This window comes from Xenopus laevis, chromosome 5L (assembly GCF_017654675.1).
Source record: "Xenopus laevis strain J_2021 chromosome 5L, Xenopus_laevis_v10.1, whole genome shotgun sequence".
Classification (NCBI taxonomy): Eukaryota; Metazoa; Chordata; class Amphibia; order Anura; family Pipidae; genus Xenopus; species Xenopus laevis.
This window is the reverse complement of record NC_054379.1, coordinates 2,137,310-2,163,878: the sequence shown is the minus strand read 5'-3', so window position 1 is coordinate 2,163,878 and position 26,569 is coordinate 2,137,310. Positions and strand designations below refer to the sequence as shown.

The 26,569-nt window shown below is 39.0% G+C and overlaps 1 long non-coding RNA gene across 1 annotated transcript in view; it reads left to right on the top strand.

Moving 5' to 3' along the window:
* The window catches only part of LOC121393594, a 57,942-nt gene extending 32,281 nt beyond the window's left edge, over positions 1–25,661 (top strand). The window contains exons 4-5 of the long non-coding RNA XR_005961174.1: positions 16,528–16,685; positions 24,718–25,661. This is a non-coding gene — a long non-coding RNA (uncharacterized LOC121393594). The remainder of the gene's footprint in view (positions 1–16,527; positions 16,686–24,717) is intronic.
* Positions 25,662–26,569: the final 908 nt, after the last annotated feature.

The following is a 26,569-nucleotide window of genomic DNA, read 5'->3' as shown; positions in this document are numbered from 1 at the left end:
GGGCACATGTATCACTGAGGGCACATGGATCACTGAGGGCACATGGATCACTGAGGGCACATGTATCACTGAGGGCACATGTATCACTGAGGGCACATGGATCACTGAGGGCACATGGATCACTAAGGGCACATGGCTCACTGAGGGCACATGGATCACCGAGGGCACATGTATCACCGAGGGCACATGGATGACCGAGGGCACATGTATCACCGAGGGCACATGTATCACTGAGGGCACATGGATGACTGAGGGCACATGGATCACTGAGGGCACATGGATCACTGAGGGCACATGGATCACTGAGGGCACATGGATCACTGAGGGCACATGGATCACTGAGGGCACATGGATCACTGAGGGAACACATACACATTACTAATATCATTGGCAAATCCTCATTCTTATCAAATGAACCCCAGTTTCTTTAGTTAAAAGAATGCAGAGCTGACCCTTGGGCTTCCACCCTGTGTTTGCCATGTATTTGTATTGGGGCATCTAATGATGTGTGTGGGGTGGGAGGCAGGAGGCCAGAATCATTGTTAAATAGGTCAGCTCCATCTATAGTAACTAGAAGGGTCACATTTTGAATGCACTGGAGAGTATAGAGAAGGATAGAGGCATGGGGGTGATCGAACAACAATAGGCAACATTAAAGGGGTTCTTCACCTTCAAACAACCAGTTGGTTTCAGAGAGATCACTAGAAATAAAGAATTTTTCCAATGGCTTTATATTTTCTATATGTGACTGTTTTTCTAATATTGAAGTGTAAAGTGTCATTTTTCATCTTCTAAAGCAGCTCTGGGAGTGGGTCGCTGAAAATTAGAATTTTTAAATTAGAATTTTGAGTTTATTTTAGTGTAATTCGACTAGGGAATAGTCCAAATTCGATTAGAATTTAAACATTTTCGAAATTCTAATTTTGAAATTGATCATGTATTGTCTCTTTAAGAATTCAAATTCGACTATTCGCCATCTAAAACCTGCCAAATTGTTTTTTTTAGCCTATGGGGGACTTCCTACAACCTACAATTTGGAGTGGACTTTTGACTTTTTAATTCTTTAAAAAAAAAAAGTGTTTTTGGAGTGAAAAACCTCGAATCGAAAACTGGATTCGAATTTGCAGCTCGAGTCCATTCACCCATTTTTAAAAAATTTGATTTTTTTAAATAAATTTTGATTGGTTGCTTTTTTTCGAATTTTAAGTTTATGGGCATTTTTAGAAACTCCCATAAACTTGAATTTCTACCCTTGATAAATCTGCCCCGAACACTTTGAACACTTCCAGAACCGCCGGTTTATAGCACAGATACAGCCTAATGGTTCAGCGCCAGCGGTTCTGGATGCAGAGTTGGCCAAAGGGACACAAAGGAGTGATTTGCATGTCTCCGCCCATGATGCATTATGGGAGAATCAAAACTGTCATTGTTGGTATCTAAGCAGTGCTGTGTTTATGGCATGAGACAAGTAAATAGCTTCTGATTCCAGAAGGCATCACTGTGGGGCCCAGTAACCTAATCTAGTGAAGCCACTGACAATGACAGATATTTCTGATGACAGGGAGCAACCTGAGGTCCCATATAAGAATGCGAAAGAACCTTAAATCATTGTTACACAGAGTAATATGTCCTTTTTTTTCTATTGCTGAGCATATTTAATAGTCATGGGGTCACAGGTCATAAGTGATATCTGCTATATACTTGGTTGTTCTCTTCCTGGATGTCAATATATGGCAGGATTCCCCAATCTTTTTTACCTGTGCGCCATTCAAATGTAAAAAAAAAGTTGGGGAGCAACACAAGCATGAAACACTTTCCTGGAGGTGCTGAATAAGGGCTGTGATTGGCTATTGGTAGCCCCTGTATGGACTGGCAGCTACAGGAGACTCTGTTTGGCTGGTTTTTATACAACCAAAACTTGCCTCCAAGTCTGGAATTCAAAAATAAGCTCCTGCTTTGGGTTCACTGGGAGCAACATCCATGAGGATGGGGAGCAACATTTTGGGGGGCATTGGTTTATGATGTAACCAGAATTGAATGTGATTCGAGTCAGGCCCGGATTTGTGGCGAAGGCCCAGGCCTAGGGCAGCAAGACTGTGGGGGCGGCATGCCACCCAGCCGCATTCTAAGAAGCGCTAATCCCCACTACGCTATGGCGCATGCATGCACAGGTTGCTCGTAAAAATTAGCGGGCGCTAGGACCCTGTAGCGAGATGATGGACGCTAGGACCCTTCGGCGCGACGCGCCCTCGGGGCACCGCAGAAAGAAATCCGGCATTAAATAAAATGCCATAGTTGCATAGTTGAAGTAAAAGCATAAATACATAAAAGAAGGCAAAATATCCACTTGATTCAAGTTTCACTCAAGGAAATACATATTCTTGCTGAATATTTAAAGGGATCCTGTCATCAGAAAACATGTTTTTTTCAAAACGCATCACTTAATAGTGCTACTCCAGCAGAATTCTGCACTGAAATCCATTTCTCAAAAGAGTAAACAGATTTTTTTGTTTTCAATTTTGAAATCTGACATGGGGCTAGACATTTTGTCAATTTCCCAGCTGCCCTAAGTCATGTGACTTGTGCCTGCACGTTAGGAGAGAAATGCCTTCTGGCAGGCTGCTGTTTTTCCTTCTCAATGTAACTGAATGTGTCTCAGTGAGACATGGGTTTTTACTACTGAGTGTTGTTCTTAGATCTACCAGGCAGCTGTTATCTTGTGTTAGGGAGCTGCTATCTGATTACCTTCCCATTGTTCTGTTGTTTGGCTGCTGGGGGGGGGGGAGGGAGGGGGTGATATCACTCCAACTTGCAGTACAGCAGTAAAGAGTGATTGAAGTTTATCGGAGCACAAGTCACATGACTGTGGGCACCTGGGAAATTGACAATATGTCTAGCCCCATGTCAGATTTCAAAATTGAATATAAAAAAATCTGTTTGCTCTTTTGAGAAATGGATTTTAGTGCAGAATTCTACTGGAGCATCACTATTAACTGATTCATTTTGGAGAAAAAAATTTTCCCATGACATTATCCCTTTAAGGCAAATAAATCCATAGATCAATGCATTTTTCTTTCTAGTGGTTGTAGAGGAAAAGGTCTCAGATCCAGAACTGAACCAATACAATCTTTTTTTTTAGCTTCTTTGTGCCAACTTGACTTCTTTCTACTCCCGGACTCCTCTTAGGCCTATTTGTAGTGAGTGTGGAGTAGCCCCAATAACAGGATATTCTTATTAGTGTGCCTTTATTTTACATATACAGATAGAATCAAACATAACTAGACATGTGGCCTTTCTTGTTTTTAAACATTTTATTTAAGTTTCACAATAAACTCAACATGTAAACAAGTAAAATCAACAGCTGTTTAACGTGCACTCTCCAGAACGTGCTATAATCTACTTGTCCTCAATAAACACAAACAATTAAAATAAATTGGATGTAAAAAGCAAAAACAGGAAAGAAAAAAATTCCATTGTTTTTAGCAAGAGCAATTTTTTTGTCTGATATTTGATGCAAAGAAACCTAAAAATCTGTTTCTCTGTTTTTGGAATGAAAAGCCTCAAAATAAAAAGACCATGTAAGCTGGAAGGACTCCTTAGAGATGTTTGTATTCATTTTAGCTTTCTGCCAGGTAAGTTGATGAAGGTATGAGGTGATATCTGCCATTGAAGGAGAATCACTGGGATCTGGAGATAATCATCCCAAAGTCCACATGAGGAAACAGGGCCAGAGCTAGGAGCAGGCAGAGTGGGCCTCGGGTGCAATCATGGGGTGCACTTTTAAGGGGAATTTGGTTTCTTTGTTTGAACTCTGTTATGTTTGGCTTTTAATAGTTTTTAAATTTTATAAACCGCCTGTTCCATCCCCCTCTTGCCAGTTATTTGTACTGCGGGCAGAATCACTCCCCACCTCCCTCTTGGCTTCTGTTGGCACAAGTACATATTTGGGGGCATTATTGTGGATTTTGGCTCAGGTGCATGGGGCCATATGATGGATTTTTGGCTTCTGTTGGCACAAGTAAATATTTGGAGGCAATATTGTGGATATTCAGGTCCATGGGGCAATATGATGGATATTTTGGGTTATGCTGGCACAGGTACAAATTGAGGACTTGTGGACAATCTGATTGATTGACAGGGAGAAATGGGGGCAACATGATGGCTGCTGGCACAAATACAGGGGGCAATATGAATGGTAAGGTGGGAGATGGTAATGCAGGACCAGGTCGGGGGGCACTGATTGAAGCCCTTGCCTAGGGTGCCAAAATACCTTGGCCCGGCCCTGTGAGGAAGACTTAATGAAATCATCTCATTCACAAAGGCACACCCGTTATCCATTCAATAAGAGGATAAGAGCACCGGATTCATTAAGAAGGGCAGACGCATCTGGTGGTAAATATGTAAATATAATATACTTTTATCAATATAAGATCAATGAGGCTGTAACTGATGGAGGGAGGAATAAACTCATATACTCAGGCCTGAGACATCTAAGGGGCAGATTTATTAAGGGTCAAATTTCGAATTTGAAAAACTTCGAATTTGAATTTAAAAAAATTGAGTCAAAGTTTTTTTCTGCCAAATAGATTTGGTTTCAATCAAATTCAAATCTAAGTAATAGCGCATTCAAATTGTACGATTCAAACTTTTTCCCCCAAAAAAACCTTTGATTTTTCACAGTCACCAATTGACTCCAAATGGGTTCTAGGAGGTCCCCCATAGGCTAAAACAGCAATTTGGCAGGTTTTAGATGGCGAATGGTCCAAGTCGAATTTTTATTGAGACAGCACATGATGAATTTCGAAATTCGAATTTTCTAATTTTTTTCAAATTCTAATCAAATTTGGACTATTCCCTAGTCGAAGTACACAAAAATTAGCTCAAAATTAGAATTTTTTTTAAAAAAGGGGCAGATTTATCAAAGGTCGAACTGAAAATTTGAATTTCAAGTTCATTTTAGTGTAATTTGACTATGGAATAGTCCAAATTCAATTTGAATTTAAAAAATTAAAAGTTCTAATTTTGAGATTAATCATATACTGTCCCTTTAAGAATTCTAATTCAACTATTCGCCATCTAATACCTGCCGAATTTGTGTTTTAGGCTATGGGGGACCTCCTACAATCAATTTGGAGTTGTTTGGTAGACTTTTGAAAAAAATAAAATTTTCCTTTCAAATTCAATTCAAATTTGATTCGAATTTGCAGCTCGATCCTATTCACACGTTTTTAAAAAAAAATTGATATTTTTTTTTTTTCAAATTTCGATTGGTTGTTTTTTTTTGTTTTTTTTTAAATTTCAAGTTTACGGGAGTTGATGGGAGTTTTTAGAAACTCATATAAACTCGAAATCTGCCCCTAAATGGGACCAGGATTTCTGAACAACGGGACGGGGTGATATCAGCACATGTTCATTCCAGGCAGCCCATCACCCTTTTACTTGGCCCCAGGTATAGTCTAATATCTGAAACATTCCCCAGAAATACTTCCCTGTTCATTTCACTCTATAACAAACGAGTTTTCTGTAAGAATAACATGAATAATTCTTGTGACCCCGGGTTTCTCTTGTCTCTGCAGTCTCTGCTCTAATGAAGCTATGGCTGGAAGAGTTGGCAGTTGCATGATCCTATCTGTCAGCTGAAACATGAGATTTGTCTGCAGGTAGAACCGGGCTTTTATAGCTCAATGAGTGTGAGCTCAGCTAACGAGACTGCTGTGATTATGCTCCACTGACCCGGTGACTGGGGTTATTTCGGCAGTTTATTTTATTCTGAAAATAGTCTGAATTGTATGAGCAGCGTGAAAACTTGTAGAACACGAACATTCACCTGAATCTGAACATCTTATTAGATCCCCGCTGCTCAAGTGTTTCCTCAAGGAACAGTAATATTTCCATATGAATTTAGCGACATGATATAAGAGGTAAGGACCAACATAAAGCTAAATATAAATGGCTTTACATTTATTGCCTAATCATCTAACAGCGGCACAACATTCCCGCAATGTACCGATGGAACAAACTGACGTTTGCAGTAAAATCTCCAATTTAAATCAAGGTGCAAGGAAATTTACCCCCTCAAAACCAACTAAGGCCATTCTTTTTGCAGTTTATTTCTAGTTGTTAAAGGAGAAGGAAAGGTTAAAACTAAGTAAGCCTTATCAGAAAGGTCCATCTAAATATACCAGTAAACCCCCAAAGAAGTGCTGCTCTGAGTCCCCTGTCAAAAGAAACACTGCATTCCTTTCCTTCTATTGTGTACACATGGGCTTCTGTATAAGACTTCCTGCCTTCATCTTAAACCTCATTGCCCTGGGCAAGAGCATGCTCAGTTTGCTCCTCTTTCTCCCCCCCCCCTCCCTTCTCTGCTGTAATCTGATCCCAGAGCAGGGAGAGACTCAGGCAGGAAGTGATGTCACACCATGTTAATACTGTAGCTCCTATCCTCAACAAACAGAGTTTCTAGAGCTTTTTACTCAGGTATGGTAAAACATTCTACAGAATAAATATAGCGTTCTAGCTTGTGCTATTGCAGCTAATCTATTGGCAATAAAACACCTCTGTAGCTTTCCTTCTCCTTTAAGATATGAGCAGTTTTAAAGTTCTAATTTAAGGAATTTGAAACTCTGATTTCAAATTCAATATTTAATAAACGTAAAAACAGCTAAAGTATTGAAAACCAGGAAAAAAAGATCTAAGTAGTGATAAGCAGTTTTACATTCATTAAAGGGCAGATTTATTAAGGGTCGAAGTGAAAATTCTAATTGTTTTTTTGGTCAAAACTCTCAAATTCGAATTGTGAATTATGCAAACTCAATTTGAGTTTGAGTTCATATTTCGAGATTTATCATACTCTGGTCCTTTAAAAACTCGAATTTGACTATTCGCCATCTTCAACCTACTGAATTACTGTATAAGTCAATGGGAGAGGTCCAGGGATCAATTTGGTGATGTTTGTTGCCTTCCTGACATTCAATTTTTTTTCGGAACGAAACAAATCCAAACAATAAGGGGCCCATTTACTTAGCTCAAGTGATGGAATAGAGGAAAAAAAACTTTGAATTTCGAATGGTTTTTTTTGGCTACTTCGACCATCGACCATGACTTCGACTTCGAATCAAATGATTAATTAACCCTCGATATTCGACCTTAAGTAAATTTGCCCCCATTTATCATATGTAAATTGGTGGGAAAAAAAGAAAAGAGAACGATGCACGCAGCTTCCTTGTTTTTGTGATGAAAAGTCATGTGATTTTTTGTATTTGGTTCTGCCAGGCACTTGGATTTGGTCCGAATCTGAATCCTTCTGAAAAAGACTTAGGGGCCGATTCACTAACTTCGAGTGAAGGATTCGAAGTAAAAAAACTTCGAATTTCGAAGTTGTTTTTGGGCTACTTCGACCATCGAATGGGCTACTTCGACCTTCGACTTCGAATCGAAGGATTCGAACTAAAAATCGTTCGACTATTCGACCATTCGATAGTCGAAGTACTGTCTCTTTAAAAAAAACTTCGACCCCCTAGTTCGCCATCTAAAAGCTACCGAAGTCAATGTTAGCCTATGGGGAAGGTCCCCATAGGCTTTCCTAAGTTTTTTTGATCGAAGGATTATTCCTTCGATCGTTGGGATTAAAATCCTTCGAATCTAACGATTCAAAGGATTTAATCGTTCGATCGAAGGAATAATCCTTCGATCGTTCGATCGTACTATCTGCGCTAAATCCTTCGACTTCGATATTCGAAGTCGAAGGATTTTAATTCCCAGTCGACCCTTAGTGAATCGGGCTCTTAATCCTGGATTTGGCGCATCCCTGTCAGGGAGCTGGGAGCTCTCTCCAGGGAGGTAGTCAGGATCAAGGAGGAAGCCCTCTTGAGGGAGCAAGGTCGCGGTATCTGAAGGGTTAGGCAGAATCAGTAGTAGTGGTCACAGGCAGGAGTTAACGAGGGCAGGCAGATCAGAAACAAATATCAAGAGTTCAGGCAGGGGGTCAGAACCAAGGCAGGAGCTAGAAACAGACTGGGAGCTGGAATCAGGCTGGAATCAGGAATCAGGAAACACAAACAGGAACCCAGGATTAATGGCAGCAAATCCTATTCTTGGGAGCCGTCGCAGTGTTTTGGGCGCCCTTTTATGACGAGATCCCGGCACCAGTGATGACCTCATCATGCAGCGACACTGCAGCCATGTGCTCAGCATGGGCGCCGCCATCTTGGATCTTCACTGTGACCGCCGGGAATGTAAACAGCGCCGTCGGGTACTTCTGGCAGCCCTGAAAATCCCTAATTGTTATACATATATTAAATATTTATTGCTTACTGCAAATTCATAATATTTTTTGTAAACTTGTCAGAAATAAATTTTTGGTCAAATTAAGCAAACATTAGAAATGAAAAAAGTGTCAGCTCTTGTGTATGTCGGCGGTATTCAGAAATAGTTTCTAAGCGTTGCACAATGGAATACTAGAGTTCCGTGCGGGTCCAGCTTTATATATTTCTCTTTATCCTTTGTATTCTCTCCTGTGCGATTAAAAGAACTTTACTATTGAGTAGATTCACTGTCAGTCGGGTCACTGCTCAGGGAAATAACATTACGACTATGAATTCATCATTTGTTTTGTTTGGGAAACGAGCTGGAACTAAAGCTGCTCAGATATTGTCTGTTTCCTACACTGAGCTCTCTTGATGGTTTGTCATTAATCTAAAGAATTCACTTGTGCTTGGTGGATCCGGAGTTGCTGAACTTGCTTTTTTATTGTCAGTGCGACACAATAAGTACAAATTGATGTTGTGTGGGAAGAAGAGCAGTGTCACCTCGTGCGGTCGGACTGCGCTACATTTACTCACATTTACTAAATAACACCGGGGAGTTTGTCTTGTAGGAAACTGACAATGAACATTGGATCACAAAAGTGTTTGTGTCTTTAATTCTACAATTCTAACACAATGGAACTAGGAGACGAGATTGTGACCTGACTGACACACAAACAAGGAGGATAAGTGAGAAGAAAAAGAAGCGTTGACACATTGGGGGTTATTTACTAAACTCTGAATGCAAAAATCACCAAAAAAAAATGTGATTCTCAGACTTTTAAAAAATCACTAATTTTTCAAAATGTATTAATTAATTAATTAATTATTTATTTATTTATTTAAAAATCACAAATTATTTATTATTAAGGGGCAGATTTATCAAAGGTCAAGGTGAATTCAGATTTTAAACTAGTACTTCGGCTTATTTATTAATACACTTTCCCAAAAATATTGTTTGCTGGAAAAAAACGTGAAAAATCAGATTTTCAAGATTTTTTTTCGGGTTTTTCAACCAAAAACTCAAAATTTTTCCTGAAAAATCATTGGGACTTCTCCTATTGACTTATATGCAACCTTGACAGGTCTGAATTTTGCCCGAAAACTTCTGAGTTTTGCCAAAAACCCAGCGCACATCAAAAAACCATTGGGACTTCTCCCATTGACTCATATGCAACCTTGACAGGTCTGGGATGCCGGATTTTCAGATTCAAACTTTTCCATCCTCGGGGTTTAATTAATTCCAAAAAATCTGGGATTTTTTTTTAAAAGTCCGATTTTATAAAAAAAAAAATCACACATTTTTCGTGATTTCTGCATTCAGAGTTTACCCTCCAAATGTTTAAAACCGATTTCCTTTTTCTCTGTAATAATAAAACAGTAGCTTGTACTTGATCCCAACTAAGATATAATTAATCCTTATTGGAAGCAGAACCAGCCTATTGGCTTTATTTCATGTTTATATGATTTTCTAGTAGACTTAAGGTATGAAGATCCAAATTACAGAAAGATCCGTTATCTGGAAAACCCCAAGTCCCAAGCATTCTGGATAACAGGTCCCATACCTGTAATAATAAAACAGTAGCTTGTACTTGATCCCAACTAAGATATAATTAATCCTTATTGGAAGCAAAACCAGCCTATTGGCTTTATTTAATGTTTATATGATTTTCTAGTAGACTTAAGGTATGATGATCCAAATTACAGAATGATCCTTTATCCGGAAAACCCCAGGTCTCACGCATTCTGGATAAAGGGTCCCATACCTGAAATAATAAAACAGTCCCTTGTACTTGATCCCGACTAAGATATAATTAATCCTTATTGGAGGTAAAACCAGCCTATTGGCTTTATTTCATGTTTATATGATTTTCTAGTAGACTTAAGGTATGAAGATCCAAATTAAGGAAAGATCTGTTATGCAGAAAACCCCAGGTTGTGAGCATTGTAGAATACTTTACCATACCTGAGTAATCAGCTCTAGAAGCTCTTTGTTTGTTTAGGATAGCAGCTGCAGTGTATATTTAACTTTTTTCCCTATTAATAACATTGGGATCAGCTGTTATTTTTAACGGCCAGGTAGCAACCCTAAGTATTAGCTTGGTGTGACATCACTTCCTGCCTGAGTCTCTCCCTGCTCACTCATAGCTCTGGGCTCAGATTACAGCAGGGAGGGGAGAAGGAAGGGGAGAGGAGCAAACTGAGCATGCTCAAGCCCTAGCCCTGGAGGTTTAAGCTGAAAACAGTTAGTCTGATACAGAAGCCCATGAGTACACAATAGAAGGAAAGAAATGTGCTGTTTGACAGAGGACTCAGAGCAACATTACTTTGAGGGGTTACTGGTGTATTTATATATAGACCTTTCTGATAAAGTGTACTTACTTTTAGCCTTTCTTTCTCCTTTAATACAGAGCTTTCTGGGGTTTCTGGGTAACAGATCCCATACGTGTACACTAATGGAAATCCAGTAGCCCCTGTTAGTAGCAGTTTATTCCCTGACCCCAGAGGATTCTTCCTGCAATATCTCATAAGCCGACGTTTATTTCTAACGTTCCCCTTTCTTATCGGTGTGGCTCTAACTATATATTTTTGGATCTGGCTTTTTCATCTTTAATTTTAGCTGGAAACGTCAGGAAATGAAATGTCACGCGAGAAATACAAAGAATAATATCCGGCGCATGTTGTGCGTCCAGAGAAAGAGGATATTGATGTGAGCGCTAATTATATTTTATCCTCTTTTTCTCTTTCAACTGGGGCCGGTCACAGACCTGAGACTCAAATGGGAAATGATAAAAATCTGTATCTGCTGCTGAGCCCTGTGTTATTGTCACACAAACTTCTGCTGCAAGTGAATTACCTTTTTATTTTAACTCTCTTTTTTTAGCAAAGACTCCCTGTTTTTCTCTTTTCCTTAATTGTAAAATCCAGTGATTAAACGGTGCCTATAATGTGATTTATTGCCACATCCATTGTAGCCAAAAGTCATTTAGTAACAGCTCAGTGTTTGTAATAACGTTTATCTGTGGCTCATGGGAAATTACCTGCTACTACCCGGATCTTCTCCCCTGGATTTACTAAGTCTCTTTTTTGTTGAAAGGGATAAATAGCACAGAAGCTCCATGAGCAGGTCGGACTGGGCTGGCGGGACACCGGGAAAAAACCCGGTGAGCCCCGGCTCTTGGGGGCCCTGCTGGCCTAAACCCGCTCCCCTTTAAAAATTTATTTTTTTTTAAAATTTAATTGACTTCAAGACGTGAAAAAAAGTACTCGCACGCATGCACAATCACATCGAAAACCCAGTAGGCGCAATGGTGGGGACAACAAACTACTCAGACGCATGCCCAATCACAGTGCACCGCGGCAGCCTGGAGACAGCAGCCCCAGAGGGTCTCGGGACCCCCAGTCCGACCCTGTCCGTGAGTCGTAGTTTTTTTTTTTAATTAAAGCACAAGAAAACCTTTCCAATGCAAACTTTACCGTATAAATTGCTTAAAGGGCTTGTTCACCTTCCAACACTATTTTCAGTTCCGTTGCTTTTCTGATATTTCACCAGAAATAAAGACTTGTTATCAAGTGCTTTCTATTACTGAGCGATTTTCTAATATGGAAGTGTAAAGTTTCATGTTCCCCCCTCTTATGTGTTTGTGAAGCAGCTGTGGGAGGGGGGTCAGCGACCCTGTAACTGATCCATGAGTTGATCCATGCAGGGTCGGACTGGGCTGGCGGGACACCGGGAAAAAACCCGGTGGGCGACCGGCTCTTGTGTGCTCAGATCCGCACCCATGCTGCGATACAAAGGTTTCTTAATGCCGGAAAAGCTTTGCGCATCAGCATGTGCACAAACTTGGAGCGCCGGCGCATGTGTACATACGGCCCCGGGCCCCCCAGTCCAACCCAGTATCCATGTGTTTGTCCCTGCTGAGCAGAATCCCAGAGTGTCATTAAAGGCAACTGTTAGACTTGATACAATAGTTGCACTTATATTCCCTATAGATCCTACTGACAAATGGATCAACTAATGAATCAGCCAATTGCAACTGCCCCTGGATCACTCAGCTGCCCCACTCACACTCACACTCAGCAACATTACACTTTACACTGAGATTTTGTAAAAACAGTAAAAAATTGAAGATGGAAAGCAACTAAAAAAAGTCTTTATTTCTAGAGAACAATCGAACACAACTTAAGTGAAAGAAGTGTTTGGAAGTTTAATGACCCCTTTAAAAAGGCCTCACATTGCAGGAAATTCTCTCTGTAAAATGATTGTTTCTAACTGAGCTGCTGTGGAATGAGCGGACACGTCTTGTAACAAACTGAAACCTTTATCTTTTACGGATGCTTAACAGATAATTCCTTATGGTTTTCCTTGCCCTTTAAAAGATGGATTAATGCCGAATATCCTATTTCATAGAGTGTGAGAATCTAAAGTACTTTCAGGACAACTAGACTGATCTACTATTGGAATCTGCTTCTTCGTGTCTTAAATGTATTGGGGCCAATCAGCCCCCAGAGGTTCAGGTCAAATCATCAGGGTTAATTTAAATGTATAGAAATGGCTTGTTCCTTATGATTTGCATTGTGAAAGCAAAGGATCATGTGACACTCGTTATGTGCTTAATCTGCCACTTCCTTTGCCCAAAACTGTCATTATTTATGATTGACAGCTGAGAAGGCAGGACAGCCAATTTATGATTGACAGCTAAGATAGAGGCAGGGCAGGCAACATATGATTGACAGCTGAGAAGGCAGGGCAGGCAACTTGTGATTGACAGCTAAGATAGGGGCAGGACAGGTAACATATAATTGACAGCTTAAAAGGCAGGACAGGCAACTTATGATTGACAGCTAAGATATAGGCAGGGCAGGCAAGTTATGATTGACAGCTGAAAGGCAGGGCAGGCAACATATGAGTGGCAGCTGAGAAAGAGGCAGGGCAGGCAAAGTATGATTGACAGCCGAGAAGGCAGGGCAGGCAACTTATGATTGACAGCTGAGAGGGCAGGGCAGGCAAAGTATGATTGACAGCTGAGAAGGCAGGGCAGGCAACTTATGATTGACAGCTGAGAGGGCAGGGCAGGCAAAGTATGATTGACAGCTGAGAGGGCAGGGCAAGCAGCATATGATCAACAGCTGAGATAGAAGCAGGGCAGGCAGCATATGATTGACAGCTGAGATTTTTAAATACGTTTATAACCGGTATGGATGTTTTAGAATTTGGGTTTCATGTATAATTTGTAAAGAACCTTTATTATTCAGCTTTTTATATCTTGCTGCTCAGTCCCCTTTAACACTGACAGTTCTTATTGACAGTTGCACAATGTTCTACATCAAGTGACAGCCCTGATTTTCTCGGCAGAGAAGCTGACACATTACACATTATATACAATAAGAATCCAATTATCTCGGCCGAGCAAGTCATTGTGTTCTTTTATTCCTGTTCATTATAAACTCTGCAAATAATTATGTTTGTTCTGTAAATGTTATCACTTAAACAGAATCAATGACTAAAATTCCTATAATTATCACCGTTATTTACTGAACTTGGTAAAACCTCGGGTCTCAGCCCAGTTCTCATGGAAACCAAATATCTTAGGACTTGTAAGAATTGCTAAAGTCTAGTAACATAAATGATGTGCCGTCTCTTCCTGACTCCGATCATGTTCTTGCACCGCCTTCTTATCATTGTTGTTACCCACCAGCAGGAACCATAGAACCTAATGATTCCCCTTAATGATTCTGCCCTTGAATTAGAATTTTAACTTAAACGGGTGGTTCACCTTTAAATTCTTTTAGTAAGCTATAGAATGGCTAATTCTTTTCAATTGCTCTTAATTGTTTATTTTTCTATATATTTTTTAATTATTTGGCTTTTTTCTTCTGACTCTTTCCAGCTTTCAAATGAGGGTCACTGACCCCATCTAAAAAACAAATTCTTTGACTACAAATGTATTGTTATTGCTACTTTTAAGTCCTCTTTCTATTCAGGCCTCTCCTATTCATATTCTAGTCTCTTATTCAAATCAGTGCATGGTTGCTAGGGGATTTTGGGCGCTAGCAACCAGATGGCTGAAATTGCAAACTGGAGAGCTGCTGAATAAAAAGCTAAATAAGTCAGAAATCACAAATAATAAAAAATGAAAACCAATTGCAAATTGTCTCAGAATATCACTACATCAAGGGGCCGATTCACCAAGGGTCGAATATCAAGGGTTAATTAACCCTCGATATTCGACTGGGAATTAAAATCCTTCGATTTCGAATATCGAAGTCGAATGATTTTAGCGCAAATAGTTTGATCGAACGATCGAAGGAATAATCATTCGATCGAACGATTAAATCCTTCGAATCGAACGATTCAAAGGATTTTAATCCAACGATCGAAGGAATATCCTTCGATCAAAAAAACTTAGGAAAGCCTATGGAGACCTTCCCCATAGGCTAACATTGAGTTCAGTAGGTTTTAGATGGCGAACTAGGGGGTCGAAGTTTTTTCTTAAAGAGACAGTACTTCGACTATCGAATGGTCGAATAGTCAAACGATTTTTAGTTCGAATCCTTTGATTCAAAGTCATAGTCGAAGTCGATGGTCGAAGTAGCCCAAAAACACTTCGAAATTTGAAGTTTTTTTACTTTGAATCGTTCACTCGCGTTGGTGAATTGGCCCCCAAACTTAAGTATTGTATAAAAAAGCTTGATCAAACTCCCATCCCCAGTTTTGCCTTATTTATTAATAAAATAACTCGAATAAATCGGATCGGAAAAAAAAGAGATAAAATCAAGTGAAAACCCGAATCATACAATTTTTTTGGACTTTGTTCCCAAATCACTAGATTTTTAGGGGGTTTTTGCCTGAAAACCCAGAAAATATCATATTATTATGCTAAACCCATTGCAAACCACAATAATTTCAAAATGGGATAGGGACATCTCCCATTGACTTAAACAGGACCTCAACAGGTCTGAGATGACACATTTTCGGATTCAGGCTTTTTTGTTTTCCCCCACCAAAAATTGGAGAGTTTTGGCCCAGTTTTTGACCAGATACATTTGTGGTTTAGTAAATAACCCCCTAAAAGTTGACTCAAAGGTGAACAATCGCTTTAACAGGGATAAGAAATCTTATTTAATTCAGTATATAACATACAAAAAGAAAAGGCTTTTCCACATTTCAGAAGAAAGGATTTGCACAATGAATTTCTGCACTGGAACTGATAAAGCACAGGAAAGATATTTGCTGCATTTAGGGGGTTTAGATTAATGAACAAAGGATTTATTATATTGAGCTAAGCTGCTCTGTATATACAGTAGGAACCTCTTTTTATGTTTCTCAGGGGACCAGAATATTGTGTATAATCAGGAAAATGCATTATACAGTATATATCAATACAGGTACGGGGTCTGTCTCCCATAGACTCCATTTTATCCAAAGAATCCAAATGTTTTAAAATGATTTCCTTTTTCTGTGTAATAAACAAATGCTCTGGAAGGCCACATTATATTATTGCTACTTTTTATTACTAATCTTTCTATTCAGGCCTCTCCTATTCATATTCCAGTTAATTTAAAGGGATACTGTCATAGAAAAACATGTTTTTTCCAAAACACATCAGTTAAAAGTGCTGCTCCAGCAGAATTCTGCACTGAAATCCATTTATCAAAAGAGCAAACAGATTGTTTTATATTCAATTTTGAAATCTGACATGGGGCTAGACATCCTGTCAGTTTCCAAGCTGCCCCTGGTCATGTGACTTGTGCCTGCACTTTAGGAGAGAAATGCTTTCTGACAGGCTGCTGTTTTTACTTCTCAATGCAACTGAATGTGTCTCAGTGGGACATGGGTTTTACTATTGAGGAGATTCTATCTGGTTACCTTCCCATTGTTCTTTTGTTAGGCTGCTGGAGGGAAAAGGGAGGGGGTGATATCAGTCCAACTTGCAGTACAGCAGTAAACAGTGATTTAAGTTTATCAGAGCACAAGTCACATGACTGGAGGCAGCTGGGAAATTAACCATATGTCCCTTTAAAGGTGAACTGCTCCTTTCATTTTGATGGCTAGAAACCTGTTACGTGGTTTGTAAGGAGAATATGAGGATTATTCCTTTGAGAGAAAAGAAAAAAAGTAATTCGATTTTTAACTGATAGGGCCCCTCCAGTCAAATCAATCAGTTGTTAGATGAAGAACACTAGTGTAGTTTCATTGACTTTTGTATATTTCCTTTTACAGGTTTCTTTCTTGTGTCTTCACTGCTGAGAGAATTTACTGTTCTATTTAATGTTCTGGCAGCAGCGGAGGGTTAATTAATGATTAATGACGGCTCCTCGGCAGCAGGAAAAAGCACAAGAGAAAGAGTTGCCGCAAGATTAAAAACTAATTTATATGCTGTAAGTATTGTATAGGAAATGTGACAATATATAGCTTATTGCTTCCTTTCTTCTCATTTGTAGTGATGGGCGAATTTCTCCTGTTTGGCTTCGCTGAAAAATTTGCCTCAAATCTCCTTTCGAAATTCACAAAACGGCGAAAATTGACGAAAAATTCCTAAAACTCGAAAATCGACGCCCGTGTCCACTTTGGACGCGCGTGCGGAAAGTTTCTTGCGTCAATTTTGATGCGACCCTGTAACTGATCCATGAGTTGATCCATGTGTTTGTCCCTGAGTGTCAGCTGTTAGTCTTGATACAATAGTTGCACTTATATATACTGTGTATATATATATATATATATATATATATATATATATATATATATATATATATATATATATATATATATATATATCCCCATAGATCCTACTGACACATGGATCAACTAATGGATCAGCCAATTGGAACAGTTCAGAATCTGAAGGATTTCAGACAATAATGAATAATTTATAGTGCTGGTATTTCTTTGGACTAAAAATAAGTATTATTTTAAAAAAAATGGACCCTTTATTGGAACTCCCTATAGATCTTGTACAGTTGCTGTCTGAGTTTCAAATAAGGGGTGTGCGTGTCCCTGCCAGAAGCGCAGTAGGGGAGGAATAGCCAATCACAGTCCTGCAGTCACACAAGCAAAGACAGGCTTATGTTCCCCATCAGGTCCAGCTAGCTGCTGATTGGTTCCTGTCCTACAGTGCAGTGAGCTGAGTGCCACCTGGGAAAGGAGTCAGCGGAAAGTGGAACTAAGGTAAAGCCCTGTGTATCTTGTCAGTGCTATATAAATAAATGATGATGATGATGGGCAGGACTAGTAGGGTTGTTGATGAATTTTTCAATAAATCAATTGAAAACACACAATTTTTCAGCATTTTCCTTCTATATTTAAAGGTATATAATACACTGGCATATTCTTGATTGTCACACTGTATGTCTCCTTTAAATATAAAATGGTAGCAGGGCCGGAACAAGAGGTAGGCAGGAGAGGCACGAGTTGGGTTTCCACCCAGTTTTTACTTGGACTGTCTGGCTCAAAACTGTCAGTTCAGGTTTCAGAGCCCTGAAATCACCAATTCCCCCCACCACATCATTGTCCCACAGGGCCTGAACAAGGGGTAGGCAGGTACCGTGGGTGCAACTGTGGGGGGGGGGTCCAGGCTTTAAAAAAATCCAAAACATTCGTACAATTCACATGTGGTCATCCGGAATGGAGGGTGGCAAATAAGGTGGGGGAAATAGCAATGAGTGGGTGTGTGGTGGGACACTAGTGGGATGTGGGTTGTAGGGAGACTGTGGCAGTGGGAGGTGTCAGTGACAGAGGTTGGGGTCGGCCTGCCTTGGACACCTGTATTTCTCGGCTCTGCTCTTGATATTTGTCCCCTCTACTTATCACCATGCCCCCCAGAGTCATCTGTCGCCCCCTGTTCAGTTTCCAAGTAGGGCTCTGACCAATTCGGAAGGTGCCAAGCAGGGGGTTTGGGCTTCCTTGGGTGCCAGTACTATTTTGCCCCTCTCTCTCTCTAAATGGCAGAATACTTCAAATATTCCTAACTGGCCTTTGCCTAATTCTCTGAGCCCTTCTGGGGCCTAGTCCAACGGTTCAGGAACTGCTGCAGTGACATAAAAGTAAGTCAGAAACTGCTGCAGATCTTGGAAAATCCCTGAGATGGAATTCTACCAACAGATTCACATGACCAGAGATGGTGCAATGACTTGGCCTCCCCTGTACATCCATATCTCTAATTAAACTCTCACAAGCTATTGATTGTCCTATTGCTTCTCGAGAAAAGCCAGGATTTTGCTGATGGTGACTTGAAGGAAATTGCTTGTTCCTCGTTTTACTCCCACATCCTGACTCTTATTTATAGAGCAAGTACAGAGCTGTTGTAAGCAGAGATTTTGTTCCTCTTGATATACACTGTATATAACTTAATAGATGCAGAAGAATTAAAAAAGAAGAATATAAAGTATGAAAAACATGGTATAATGTCAGTTGTGCTTGACCATTACACTTGGCACTAACCTGCTGCACTTTGCACTTATGTTTTATGCCTTTTATTACCTTTCAATAATTCTCTCCCTCTCAAATCATTGATGCACAGAACAAGCCTTTCGGTGCCACCTCTTGGTTTTTGGTCTAGAGAGATCAGACGTTTTCAGTTCTCCCCTCATTTTTACAGTCTCATCCTTATTCTTTTATGGCTTAGCATTCTGATTGGTAGGCCGTCTACCCACAATGCAAAAATGTAGACTCGTTTTCATCAATGTAATTAAATTCCAGTTCTAACATAAACACACGTTTATCAAGTTCAACCACATCTCCTATCTTACTGCTACTTATAAATAACTGTTATATGTATATATAACTTGCCTAACTGCTGGTTGATCCAGAAAATAGCAAAAGAGCTCCTTCCTGACTCCAAGATACAATGGGACCAGTCTGTAGTACTAAGAACTATTTTCAATAACCCATTTTCTTCCTGAAAAGTCACCCAACCCCTTCTTGTACTTATATAATGTATCTGCCAGTCAGGGGCAGAGAATCCCACAACTTCTAAGCTCTCACTGTAAAAAACCCTTTCATCTTATTTGCATTTTCTGTGTTTTTTATAACGACATTTAACTCTCACACCGTTTCTTTTTACTATTAATATACTTTAAAAACTTTGTGGGGTTAGTCTTCGCCTCTGCTGCAATCCGCTCCTCGTTTTCTATCTTTGCCTTCCAAATTGCCGTTTTACAAAATGTGTTAAAGTGTTTATATTCATTGACCGCAGCTTCTGTCCCCTCTGACTTGTAGTGATAAAATACCTTTCTTTTCTTTCCTATTATAGTGTTTACTTCTGAACTAAACCACATGGGGAAGGTGCTTAACCCTTAAACCCTTTAACTTTCTTTTTACCACTTACAGAGCATAAGGCGACTGAACTTTCTATATCCATAGGGAACCCAATGATATATATTTTGCTGTGTAAATGGAACTGCAGCACATCTTGCTGTACATGAAAGGATAGAGGATAGCATTGTTATAACAAATAGAAACAGAAATGAATAGTAAAAATGGTTCTGCTCAGAAGAGCTTACAATCCGAACAGAGGAAGGGATCATGGTCAATAGATGTGGGCGAAAAAGTGACCAAGGCAGAGCAATAAAGGAACACATATAAAATATATATATAAAAAATATATAATAACACGTATAATATATATATATATATATGTGTATAAAATATATTTTCTTGTTTGAGATGCATGAAATGAGTTTGAAATGAGTTCATTCTGAATTAATCTTGTGCTATTGATCGTTTAGGATTTGCTGAATCTTCATATATTACACTTTTCAAGGAAACACTTGAATTGTTGTAAATATCAGGAAAGACCCAGGAGCTTGGGAAGCTTCCAATTAAACCTTCGTATAAATGTGTCTTGGCACAGGCTCTAGCAATTAGCCCCTCGCCATTCACTCGTCATTCCATGGGATCATTGTCCTACAGTTTTGTCAGTAACCGTTTTGTATGAAATCAATTCCAGTGAAACTCAAGCACTTGTGTACAAGAGGGAATATTGGAATTGTTCAATCAGATGTACATGGGGATTTTTGTATTTGAAAGTGTCATTAAATAAAGTCAATAAATCCCCCCAGTGCTTTGTGCATGGAAACAGTTTCAAGTCGTTTAGTAAAGTAGCATCAAACTCACTGATACATCACATTTTATTGTAGTACCTCTCTCTGGTTATGTACACGTATGGGATCCATTATCCGGAAACCCGTTATCCAGAAAGCTCCAAATTATGGAATGTCTCCCATAGACTCCATTTTATCCAAATAAACCAGATTTTTAAAAATAATTTCCTTTTTCTGTGTAATAATAAAACACTCACTTGTACTTGATATTATAACTAAGATATAATTAATCCTTATTGGAGGCATAACCAGCCTATTGGCTTTATTTCATGTTTATATGATTTAGTAGTAGACTTAAGGTATGAAGATCCAAATTACTGAAAGATCCATTATCTGGAAAACTCCAGGTCCTGAGCATTCTGGATAACAGGTCCCATACCTGTAATAATAAAACAGTAGCTTGTACTTGATCCCAACTAAGAAATAATTAATCCTTATTGGAGGCAAAACCAGCCTGTTGGGTTTGATTAATGTTTATATGATTTTCTAGTAGACCTAAAGTATGAAGATCCAAATTACAGAAAGATCCGTTATCCAGAAAACCCCAGGTCCTGAACATTCTGGATAACTGGTCTCATACCTGTATAAGGGAAAATGAAATTCCTATTTTCGTTATAAAGACAAGACAATATGCAGCTAACATGGATTGCTGGGTGGAATAAGTCACTATACAGATAGATTTACTGAGCGTCTGTAAATAAATAGATTGTACATAAAGTGGGAGTATTGTGATCCCTGGGGAATTGCTGTTTATTATAAGGAAGGAAGTTGCAGATAACGTCTCACTTCATGCAAATGCTTTGTCTGCAGGTGCGTTGGTTGATATTTAATGGTAATTTATCTAATTCCTTCGCTCTCAAATATACGTGGGTTTCCCAAATTGTTAAATAATGATCAGCTGAGGGACAACATGGGCTTGTGAACATCTGCTTTTAGCTGTACTTTTACTGTAATTACATTGAAGGCAAGAGGAGCTACTGTTTATTATAATTCCTGTGTCACAAATCATTAAGCATTAATTATATAATTCTATTCTATGTTTATACGTTCTGACAAGTTACAGCTGTATAGTGGAAGACTTGTATTCCGGCCTTTGTATAGCAGCTCTGATAATATACAGCTATATATATATATATATATATATATATATATATACAGATAATATAGCAGCTCTGATAATATACAGATATATATATGCCTGGACACTTTTATCCACGTATTGATTTTTCATGATCACATCAATGCTAAATTGTACTGTAAAATCACAGGTGGTATTGGCCAACCCAAGACTCATCTGTCAGAAGGGCCAATGGTGAGGTGGGATTTATTACTCTACAGAATCCATTTCCAACGCCTAATGGTGGTGACCTTTAAACCACACCAGTTGACAGTTATCAGGCTCATGGAGATGAAACGCTTGCCCATAAAGAATCCCAGCAAATAGTTCTTGAGTTGAAGATGCCTCCAAAGGCTATTAGGAACTCAGCAGTTAGTGTTCCAGCTTGTGATTGTTGAAGAGTGTCCAAATGCTTTTGATTGTGGGTCGAATGCAAAGTTGTACTGAATAGGCCCTTAAAAACCATTTAAATGATGATGAGTTCATTATAGGGTCAATGGAAGTTTCCCATGGTCATCGGTCTGATGTGCCTTCAATGAATGACTGTGAAGGCAATTTAGCCTTTTTGTTTCTTTTTTCCCCTGAAGGGCAGGAAAGGATTTGCAGAATACAGGGCACAGAATATTTTATTTGAATAAACTCTGTAATATCTATGGAAGAGATGTAAGTGCAGCAGATAAATATAGAAATCTAATCAATTATTAACATGTCTGTATTGTGTTTCAGACTGGTGTAAAGGGATAATGATGTGACTTAGAACAAACGGCATCAGTCAGCTGTGTGAGTAACCGTCTCCCGGCCACATCAATGGCAACATCAGGGAATGATAAATGATTGTTCTGTGTATTCTAGTCGTACAGTATCTCACATGTTTTAGCTTTCATTTATTAGGCTTCCGTCATATTCAGCTTCAGGCCTAACATTTCATTTAATGCTCCTTTGTGTTTATAGCAGGTGGTGCCAGACAGAGGCACGGATGAAAGTTTCTTGTCTAAATCCTGCCTTGTCGGGCCTGAAAGGGGCCGGTATTAGAAATTTACTGCCAATGTAGTAATGTCCTTACATTTTATTATTAATAAACACATTTATTTAAATAGCGCCAGCATATTTCGCATCGCTGTAAAGTAAATGTGTTTATTCAACTAAATCACATGAATTACATACATAGAACATGGAGTTACAAACATCACAACCAATATCGGTACAAGAGGTGAGAAAGGCCCTGTACAAAAGAGCTTACAATCTAAAGGGAAGGGACTAATACACAAGGTGTGGGAGTGGGCAGGATCAAAATTAAGTGAGAGATGTAGCACTGTATGTGATATTGCATTTGTAATTAAGCAGAGTGAGGGGAGGCTTCTCTAAATAAGTGTGTTTTAAGAGATCTTTTGAAAACAGAAAGGTTGGGAGAGTTCCAGAGGAGGGGTGCAGCCCTTGCAAAGTCTTGAATGTGAGCATGTGAGGAGGTAATGAGAGAAGAGTTGAGGAGCAGGTCAGTAGAGGAGTGTAGTAAGCGAGTGGGTGAGTATATAGAGATGAGTTCAGAGATGTAGGGTGGGGCAGAGTTATGAAGTGCTTTGAATGTCAGGGTCATTAATTTGAATTTGATTCTGAAAGGTAACGGAAGCCAGTGCAGGGATTGACAGAATGGCGAGGCAGAGGAGGAGCGGTTGCTGAGGTGTATGAGCCTCGCAGCAGTGTTCATTATGGACTGGAGAGCTGACAGTCTCTGGAGGGGGAGGCCAATTAAAAGAGAGTTACAGTAGTCTAGACGCGATATGATGAGAGAGTCAATAAGAATTTTGGCAGCATCTTGGGTGATTAATGATGGTATTTTGGAAATGTTCCTTAGGTGGAAGTGACATGATTTAATAAGTGACTGGATATGAGGAGTGAATGACAGGGCAGAATCTAGGATAACCCCAAGGCACCGGGCCTGGCAAGAGGGGGTGATAGTGGAATTGTTAGTTATGATGGATACTTCCGGAATGCCTACCATTTAATCCCTCAACCTGCCCAGATCTTGCCTTTTCCCTTCCCAAACTTCTTGCAATCCACTTTCTAATGCTCTGTAGTGTCGTGCCTCCCCCCATTGAGAGCATCTGCCCCCCAATGTTACTCCCCCATTTCCATCATGACCCGCTCCCTTTCGTCTGGAAAAGGGGTGCAATCCATCATGGCTGTATAAATTGTACCCCAAGGAAAAATCATCCCATCGCTTTAGGAACCCAACTCTTTAGTTCCTACAATAGCCGTGTAAATATTCATCAGAAGTGATTCTGCCATCTTTGCTGCTTGATGGTAGGAAATTATTATTATTATCATGTATTTGTAGAGCGCCAACATATTGCACAGCTCTGAAATAAGTGCGATTGTTTGTGCAGTGCATGAAAATTTGAAATACCTTCAGAAATATATAAAGGAAATCTAGTTACAATGGCAGCCCACCAAGAGTGCATTTGTATGAAGCAACCGTACCTTTCACATCATCAGAATGATTTATGCAAAGATGTTTCTTTTTGTGCCTCAAAAGAGATGGAAAATAAACCTTTACAGAAAACTTGAAATAAGAAATGGGAGCACCTTTTCAGCTTATCACCTTTTTATGTGGTTTTGGAATTATTTTCTCATCTTTTCTTCATTTTTCTAACCTGTAATCTAGATTTCAATGACCCTAGCAACTAGAATTCATTGTGTAGCTCGATTGTATATTATTATTATATGCCAAAGCAGTACAGGTATGGGACTTGTTATCCAGAATACTTGGGACCTTGGGGTCTTTCTGTAAATTGGATCTTCATAGACTAAGTCTACTAGAAAATCATTTAAGCATTAAATAATCCCTCCAATAAAGATGACTTATAGCTTAGTTGGGATCAAGTACAAATTACTGTTTTATTATTACACAGAACGAGGAAATCAATTGGAAAAATTTGCATTATTTGGATAAAATGGGGTCTATGGGAGACAACCATTCCCTAATTTGGAGCTTTCTGGATAAGGGGTTTCCAGATTATGGATCCCATACCTGTACTTAAAAATAGACCAATATTATATATATTTGTATTATATTGTAGCAACTGCTCAAAGGGAAGAAAAGCAAGGGTTTTATGTAAAATAAGTGCATAATAAGTGCAAGGCTTGCCCCAGATCTAGTTTTCCATAGCAAGCAAAAATTGCAGCATTTTTCTGTAGATGTTATCACCTCTTGATACAGATAAACCTTCAAGTCCAGGTTATTGGGAAGCACCATTTAGCCATCTCACCTCAACTTGACTTGGCTCCTTACTGAAAGACCTGAACTTGACTTGGCTCCTCACTGAAAGACCTCAACTCAATTTGGCTTCTTACTGAAAGACCTGAACATCACTTGGATTCTTAATGAAAGACCTCTACTTGTCTTGGCTCCTTACTGAAAGACCTCAAATTGACTTGGCTTATTACTGAAAAACTTCAACTTGACTTGGCTTCTTATTGAAAGAACTCAACTTGACTTGGCTTCTTACTGAAAAACCTCAACTTGACTTGGCTCCTTAATGAAAGACTTCAACTTGACTTGGCTGCTTACTGAAAGACCTCCACTTGATTTGGTTCCTTTCTGAAAGACCTCAACTTGACTTGGCTTCTTATTGAAAGACTCAACTTGACTTGGCTCCTTACTGAAAGACCTCAACTTGACTTGGCTTCTTACTGAAAGACAAGACTCGCTTTTGTGGTCATTTTTCATTATTCTAAACAATGAACTCATTTTAGAATGATTTTTCCTAGTTTGATTTAAAATCCTTTTTCATTGCTTACTTGCTTAGCAATAGGAATTTTAAAATGCTGGAATTTCTTTTAAGATGAAGAATAACTTTTGTTTGCTCAAGGTGATACAACTCGAGTAATAATCCTATTCAGCCGTGAAAACAAATTTATCAACTGAAAAGCAAATGAATATCTTAAATAATGTTTATGTAGATTTTAAACAACCTTTTTCCATGTGTGCTTGATTACAAGAATATGTTAATGCCTCAGAAGTTCATCGCATTGTAAAACGCTTTCTGTTCTGTGTATATTGTCCAGGTATAGGACCTGTTATCTAGAATGCTCAGGACCTGGGGTTTTCTGGATAAGAGATATTTTTGTCATTTGGATCTTCATACCTTAAGTCTACTAGAAAATCATATAAACATTAAATGAACCCAATAGACTGGTTTTGCCTCCAGTAAGGATTAATTATATCTTAGTTGGGATCAAGTACAAGTTACTGTTTTATTATTACACAGAAAAAGGAAATCATTTTTAAAAATGTTCATTATTTGATTATAATGGAGTCTATAGGAGAGCTTTCTGGATATAGAAATGGATTTGGGTGAGTTGTACCTGTGACAGTGTGATAACTATGTTGCACAAGAGTTGTGTTGTGTCAATTCTGCTTTAGCCTTTGGAAGATCCAATATTCTGTGTGGGAGCAATAAAGGCAATTGTTTGCCAGTATTATTTATTATCTGATTTGCTGTAACTTTTATTAACACAACTCATTCACAGCAGTCCATATATTGTGTTTTAATAACTTATCATTGCTGAGCTCTACATATTTTATGCAGTAGTTGACGGAGTTGTTCTCATTGAACTCAGTCAGAAAAAAGTGTCATATTTATCAGTCGTACTGTGACAGATACTGTAAATCCCTGGAGAATCAATGAAACCATTAGGAATCAAGTTTCCACACTCAACCCTCCAGCTTGCAGCTTCCCAATGTATACAGCTAATAATAGTTACATGGGTTTAAACCAAAAAAAAAAGACAAAAGTCCATCATGTTCAACCCCTCCAATGACCCCCAGTTCATATATTACTGTATAGGAATGTGTCAATTAGGGAGTAGAGATAGTGTGTGTGCACCTTCCTACAATATTTATCTGTCTATCCATATTTATTATATATAATACAGACATGTCAATACTCACACACTTACATATTCTGCTTCTCCAAGAAATCATCCAAGTCTCTCTTAAAGGACATAAACCCCCCACAAATATCAATGAACAGCCTCTTTGAAATCT